At 45.5% G+C, this 6,982-nt stretch overlaps 1 pseudogene; it reads right to left on the reverse strand.

Annotated features, from left to right (window-relative positions):
• Window positions 1-763: 763 nt before the first annotated feature.
• On the reverse strand, window positions 764-942 carry LOC142580608 (U2 spliceosomal RNA; annotated as a pseudogene).
• Window positions 943-6,982: the final 6,040 nt, after the last annotated feature.

The following is a 6,982-nucleotide window of genomic DNA, read 5'->3' on the forward strand; positions in this document are numbered from 1 at the left end:
GGTCCAGATTAACACGGATTAAAATAAGATATTCTCATACACGGTATAAAACCGTAATGTCAAAACAAAGAACAAGTACTCTTCCGTAAAACCGCTATAACCAACCGAAAATCCGCGTCAGCACGACGAAAGACGAATCAGGCGCGACGACGCCGTAACAGACGTTATGGCACGCCAGCCAACTCTGCACGTCCTTCAGGCCTTCAGGCGGCGCCATGGCATGTTCTCCTCGCGGCTAATGGTGCGTGCGATGGGCTGCTGTTTCTGTCGGCCGTGCCTGCGCGGTTCGAGTGCACCCCATTTAGGCGGACCGAAATGTGTCCCGGTGAAAATGTGTCCAACGTGATTGTATGCTTTATTCGATCTTGGAAATGGCCGCTAAACAATAATAATAATATTTGGGGTTTTACGTGCCAAAACCACTTTCTGATTATGAGGCACGCCGTAGTGGAGGACTCCGGAAATTTTGACCACCTGGGGTTCTTTAACGTGAACCTAAATCTAAGCACACGGGTGTTTTCGCATTTCGCCCCCATCGAAATGTGGTCGCCGTGGCTGGGATTCGATCCCGTGACCTCGTGTTCAGCAGCCCAACACCATAGCCACTGAGCAACCACTGCGGGTTCCGCTAAACAAGAACAGCGCTCTCGAAAACGCCAGTAGAAGCTTCCATTCGTAATTGCCAGAGCGCGTAAGATTCACATACGATTTTTACAGCGAAGCTGGAAATGGCTAGTTTCCAGCGTTGATATCCGTAGAACAAAAACCGAGGGCCGATACCGAAAATAGTGCAATACAATGCCGACCCGCGGCGCAGGTGAGGCAGGCTTGAAGCGCTCCGTTAACGTGAAAAAATAAATTTAATATTGTGGTTCGAAGTAGAACCGTTTAAGATATTAAGCTTATAAGAACAGATATTACACTTTGACTCGCGTCGGCCATGTGTACCTTCGCACCGCCCTTGCTTTGTGGGCGTTCTAAGCGCTTGCGTATCTCCTTTCCTTTCCTTCTGCTCTCCCGAGTTGACGGTCCCGTCGAAACATCAGGGCTGTCTAGTTTCCTCCGTTTCCTCGGGGAGGCAGTCCCGTTGTTCCCGCGAAAGTATACAGAAATCACGGTAAATGAGTCCGTACCTATGTTTTTTAATTCTATATCGTCTCTGTCTCGTATGCTATACAGTAAAACTTGGCGCTGGGCTGGTTGGTGATGCATTCTTTAAAACTGATGGTAGCGCTAAAAAGGACGAACACACGCGTTTTGTCGTCTTTTCACCATGCGTTCGTCGTTTTTAGCGCTACCATCCATTTTAAAGAATGCTGAACAGCTTCGCTGGATATCCACCTTCACAGAGTAGAATGGCTCATGTTTTTGTTTCCGAAAATTTATTCTATATAGTCTCTCTCTGCATCGCTTTCTCCTTGATAGACAGCCTTGCATAATGGTAAAACTACTCAGTCTTTTTTTTGCGTTCCTATGTTAGTATTACGGGTCGTTGTGAATGGCACAGCAGTCCTTGTTTTGAGGTTGTTGCCAAGTTTTATGGCAGCTCTGTTCATTGTTATTAGTAGATTGCTCTTTAACAGTACTTTCTGTTGCTGTGTTTGATACGTTGAAGATTTTTTTCTCAGCCTGTTGGTTGCAGCATTGTGCAACAAGGTATAAGAACGGGGTGAGTTTCCTGTCATTGGCATTTATTGTTTCGTGTGCTTTTTCTGTTTGAACGTTGTAGTCGCCTCAATATAGAGAGTGTTTATTTATATGCATATATGTTGTGTGAAAAGGCTATGAGCGTAGTGAAGGTGGCATTTTCGCAGAGGACTTCCTATTGGCTAGAGGACATACTTTGCCGAGAACTGCATAAGTTTCACGTAAATAATTAAAATACTATCCTGAAACAACTTTTTCATAGAGCCTCGGTACAATTTTTCGAATGAGGAGGTTTTGGCAATCATATTTTATTAATTTGAATTTGCGGTTTCAGTTGTGAAAACCACGATCTGATTATGAGGCATGCCGTAATGGGGGACTCCGAATAATTTCAACCCCCCTAGGGCTCTTTACCGTGCAACCAATGCACGGCACATGGGCGGTTTTGCATTTCGTCCCTGTAATATTGGAGATGCCGCGGTCGGGATTTCATTCCATCGCCTCGTGCTACGCTCCTACGCTACGCAGCGTCGCAGCGCAGCAGCGTGCCTCGTGCTTAAGCTAAGCTGCTAAGCACGAGGCACGCAATTCAAATTTGTTTTGAGATTAACACAAGAAAGCACGTACATATGCTGGGGGCATGGACACAAAACCATGACAGCTTGACAGGGTCAGCGCCCTGTATTAGATGGGAAGTCCCCGTGACGAAAAGTCCGGTGAAGTTTGAAACCGAGTGTTGCGCCGAGTGTTGGCAAACGCTGATACGGGGCGTTTCACCGGACAAGCACCTGCCGCGATGTGTCGTATCATTGTTTGCCGCACCATTACATGATTTAAGCTTCGTCACGCACTTCGTCACTGGGTATTTACATTGGATGTAATCACATGGCTGCTTTTTGAGCGCTCCCGGCGCACTTGGTTTCAGTGTTGCTGAGATTGAGCATGGGCATTCGATGAGAAATAGCTAGAAGTAGGCGTAAATCTCTAGAAGTTTAATACTGGGATGCATTAAAATGCGACAGGCTCCAAGTTTGCCATATAAAGAACTTCCCCCAATGGTTCTAATCAAAATTTATTATCAAATTGTTTGTTGGTATTCCGACACTAACGTTTTGGCAGCAAACTATGCCCGCAACACCTTAGAACTCCTGTGCAAGAGCGCTATGTTAGTTACGGATATATACAAGTAAATAAGTCTGTATACTCCGAAATATCATGGTGATAAGAAAACAGTATACATCAGACAGTTTCCGCATCCTCATATGGCTGTATCGTATAGCCTACCACAGAAGCAGACCTTCACTGGATCGGAAATCTTCTCGCAGCGAACAAGCACTACTGCGCGACATCGTGCTAGATGAATGCTTTCTAGGTCAATCCTGGGCCACTGAACACGTCCTAATTAGATTTGCGCATAAAGTTGGTTTGGCTTTTCATCCGTGATCTGCACGAACGCTGTGGATAGGATGGCGCGGTGAGATAATGGCTCTTAGGTCATTGCGTGCGCACGATCATGGCGCACGTGGGTGAGAAGACGCGTGGGTCGACTTCACTGGAAGCCGAAATGAGAGCCACATGCTTCTCCCGCAGTGTTTGTGTGAACGCCGCTAATGAGCACCCGTACGGTAGGATCATTAGGGCGAGCGATGCGGTTCGCTCTTTGTTAGCGACGCACAGAGAAAGGCGACGCATGAAAGACGCGACCACTTCCTGGCCGAAGCATCGTTGCGTTGTTTGCACGGGCCGCTCTTATCACCCGTCTGTGTTGCGAAGACATGCTTGCTTGAGCAACGCTGTCAGCCTTCTTCTGACGTTTCTCATCAGTATATATATACACGCGTTAACATATTCCTTTCACGAAAGTGCTGTTCATAACTACTGTAAATGGAAGAGCTGGAATCATTCAGGCTTATTCATCAATCTGTAGTTATCAGGCATTCGGTGGCTCATTTCGATGAGCTGGGGCTTCCTTGTACTGGAAGGCTATTTATGGAGCAACAAAGTATATTTATTGCGTACAAAATAAGTTTTGCACCATTTCATTGCTCTAAGGTTCTTTAGCACGATGGCACACAAGTACTCATTAAAAATTAATAGAGGACAATGTCTTCCTTTCCATATATGTCACCAACTTCATTTCTGACAAGCTTAACAGTGAACAAGCGAAACTTCCGGAATAAATTGGCGGAAATGTTAAGGTAAAGGTTATGCACATGTAAAGGTAATGAGGAAATTACTGCAGAAAATGACGTCATTGAAGTGCTATTTTACGGAAACAAAATGTTAATGACGCGAGGGAACCCCATGTTTAACAAAACGTAACGAGGTCAGGCAAATGCAACGTAATGAAGCAATTTTTTAGATGCAGCCGTGGCCTCTATTTAAGCGCTATAGAATGCACTCTAAATGCACACACCCACTACGGAGATGGATTATGTACCGTGATCTTGTGTACCTGCCTGTTGCCGGCTTCTTCTAAAGACTATCTCATCAAGCGAGGAGGGAAAGGTGCGCGGTAAGCCTTCCCTCCTCTCTGGCTTGTTCGAGTCGGCGTGGTGCTGATTGAATATGTTGCCCTCACGCGCTGCAAAAATATTTGGAGAAACTTCAGCTCGTTCTCTGCGAATATTCCACCACGTCAGTTCATACAAGGCTGTCGAAGGACCACTGCGTAGCCTTTCGTTGCAGAGTTAGCTACAGTTTGCAAATATTTCTATTGGCTGACGTGCATTATCAGTCGTGGTGTGTTCATGTGCTGTGAACTATTTTGGCTGTACGGGTTTTTTTATCAACGAAGAGAACCGACGTGAGTGAAATGCCAGCATGAAATGGAAAACTATCTGATCACTTGGCCTGGTAACTAATGCATAAGAGTGATCCTGTACTGCCAACCTTAGCCGCCCGAAATATCTAAGCGTTATAAAACATTTGCGTTAGCCACCCGCATCATTGTCACGCATTTCAAGTCTAGTAGGCTTGAAATCAATACGCTATGTCTACGTTAGCCTATTGTTTGAGGCTGATGGCGTTGCTTAACACAGCGTTCACTGTGGTTGGTAAACCAGCATGCTGCCTATGAGGTTTTTGCTTCGTCTTTGCTCTTTTTTGCCATCTGATGCCACAATGTCGAAAGGCGATCGCATAAAAAGAATGAAAACGGCTGTTTGTGGGGACACAATTTCCGGAAGATGGATTAGAGCGTCGCAGATGATGACATGGCACAAGACCAAAAGAAAATTAGTTTTCACCGTTTCCTGTCGAGCGCGCGCGCGCACACACACACACACACACACACACACACACACACACACACACACACACACACACACACACACACACACACACACACACACACACACACACACACACACACACACACACACACACACACACACACACACACACACACACACACACACACACACACACACACACACACACACGCACACACACACACACGCACACACAAACGCACACACACACGCACACACACACACACACACACACACACACAAAAGGAAATCTGAGCTAACGCCGCAATAAGCTCTTGCGTCGTGATACCGCATGCTTGGACAATGCGAAAACGTCGTCCAACTAACAAGGCAGTCGCACAATGCATCTACGCATAAAAATTTGAGATATTGTCAAAGAGCGCAACATACGTATTCCGTAGCAGAACGGTGCCCATGCTAAGATCGTCATATGTTTCTCAACTACTAATTGCTGCCAAACCATCGATTAGAGCTGCATTAAGAATGTTGCTGTAAGGCAACATTAGCGAAACAATTTTTTCAGAAATAAACCATTGTCCTGCGAAGCTCATTGTAGGCCCAAACACGCAGTGGGTGCTCTGTCCGCCTCCAAGCCGCAGGAACTCTGGCCATGTTGTCCTAAATCAGTTTAGTACGTCTTACATAACCACTTCTCATGTGGGAAACACCACGTTCATACTAAATAGGCAGCGCGAGTGCGACAACCACCCTTAGAAACTTCCACCGAGCGTATGTATAACTGGCATACAGCAGGGAGCACTTGGCCAAGTCGGCATGCCAACTGCCCATAAATGGCGATAGTGCCTACGCAATATAGAAGTTACGCAGAGGGAGATAAGATAGACAAGAAAAAAATTTTTGCATTGTAGAGAGGAAACTACGTAAGTGGGGGAATAAGGAAACAAACCAAGCTATAGAAGAACGTAAGCAAGCGTCTAGGGATCGTCGAGAAGCGAAAAAGTAAGGATTACACGAAGAGGTGCTGCTTAGATGGAACAAATACTAGGAAAAGAAAATGGCGGCGAGTGAGCTCGTGCAAGAGAAACCTAAATGCACAACTGAACGTTGGGTGCATAACTTTTGCAAAAGAGACACAGCCGCACCGATCAATTCTTTAGCCATGTGAGAACACCAGGAGCTCCAAGTGAACATTTGCAGACGGTTATAAGGGATGAGGACGGTAACATCTTCGCAGGAGACAATGCGTTGCGGTACATCACAGACATGGGCAAGGCTAAGTTCGGCACAACAGAAAGCCTATTTCAGGCCCAAACAGATGCAGCGTCAGTAGAGCGGCCTCAGAGAGCAAAATTTGCCATAGAAACCTTTTACTGGAAGAAAGCGGAAGAAAATATCCCGCATAACACGGCCGCAGGTCTCGATGAAATCACAATACAGCTAATCAAGAACATTGGCTCAATGAGCAAGGCCCGCTGACTAAAACCATCGAACAAGTGATGAAAATGAAGAAAATACCAGTTGGATGGCGTGAAAGGAAGATGAGCCCAGCTACAAATGCAAAGGTGGTAAGGATAGGGCGAGCTCGCGCAGGCCACTTACAGTAACATCGTTGCTGTATAGAATTGCAATGCAAGCTATAAAATTACAATTTCCAATTGGACGGAAGCGAATGATGTGCTAGGGGAACTACAGAATGGGTTCTGACCAGCCAGACGCTTAGAAGATAATATTTTCTTCTCAGTGCATAGAGATTTCCATAGCTCACAATATACTTTTATGGATAGCATTTCTGGATTTTAAAAGAGCCTACGACAAAGTAGACAGAGCTGTAATGGTGATATTTCCAAGCATGAAGGCAAAGAGAATGACTTCGTGGAGCTGGTGAGGGAGATACACAGAGACATCCGAATAAAAATTGTATGGGAAGGTCGAAATTTTATTGGAGTTGTAAAAATTCACCAAGGACTGAAGCAAAGATGCTATCGAACTACACTGTTCTTCACGCTTTATGTTAACGGCATAGAAAGACAACTGGAAAACTGACATTGGCAGAAATTATGCAACAGAAATTCCCCACACTGATGTATGCGGACGTCATATTG

This window comes from Dermacentor variabilis, chromosome 4, assembly GCF_050947875.1.
Source record: "Dermacentor variabilis isolate Ectoservices chromosome 4, ASM5094787v1, whole genome shotgun sequence".
Lineage (NCBI taxonomy): Eukaryota > Metazoa > Arthropoda > Arachnida > Ixodida > Ixodidae > Dermacentor > Dermacentor variabilis.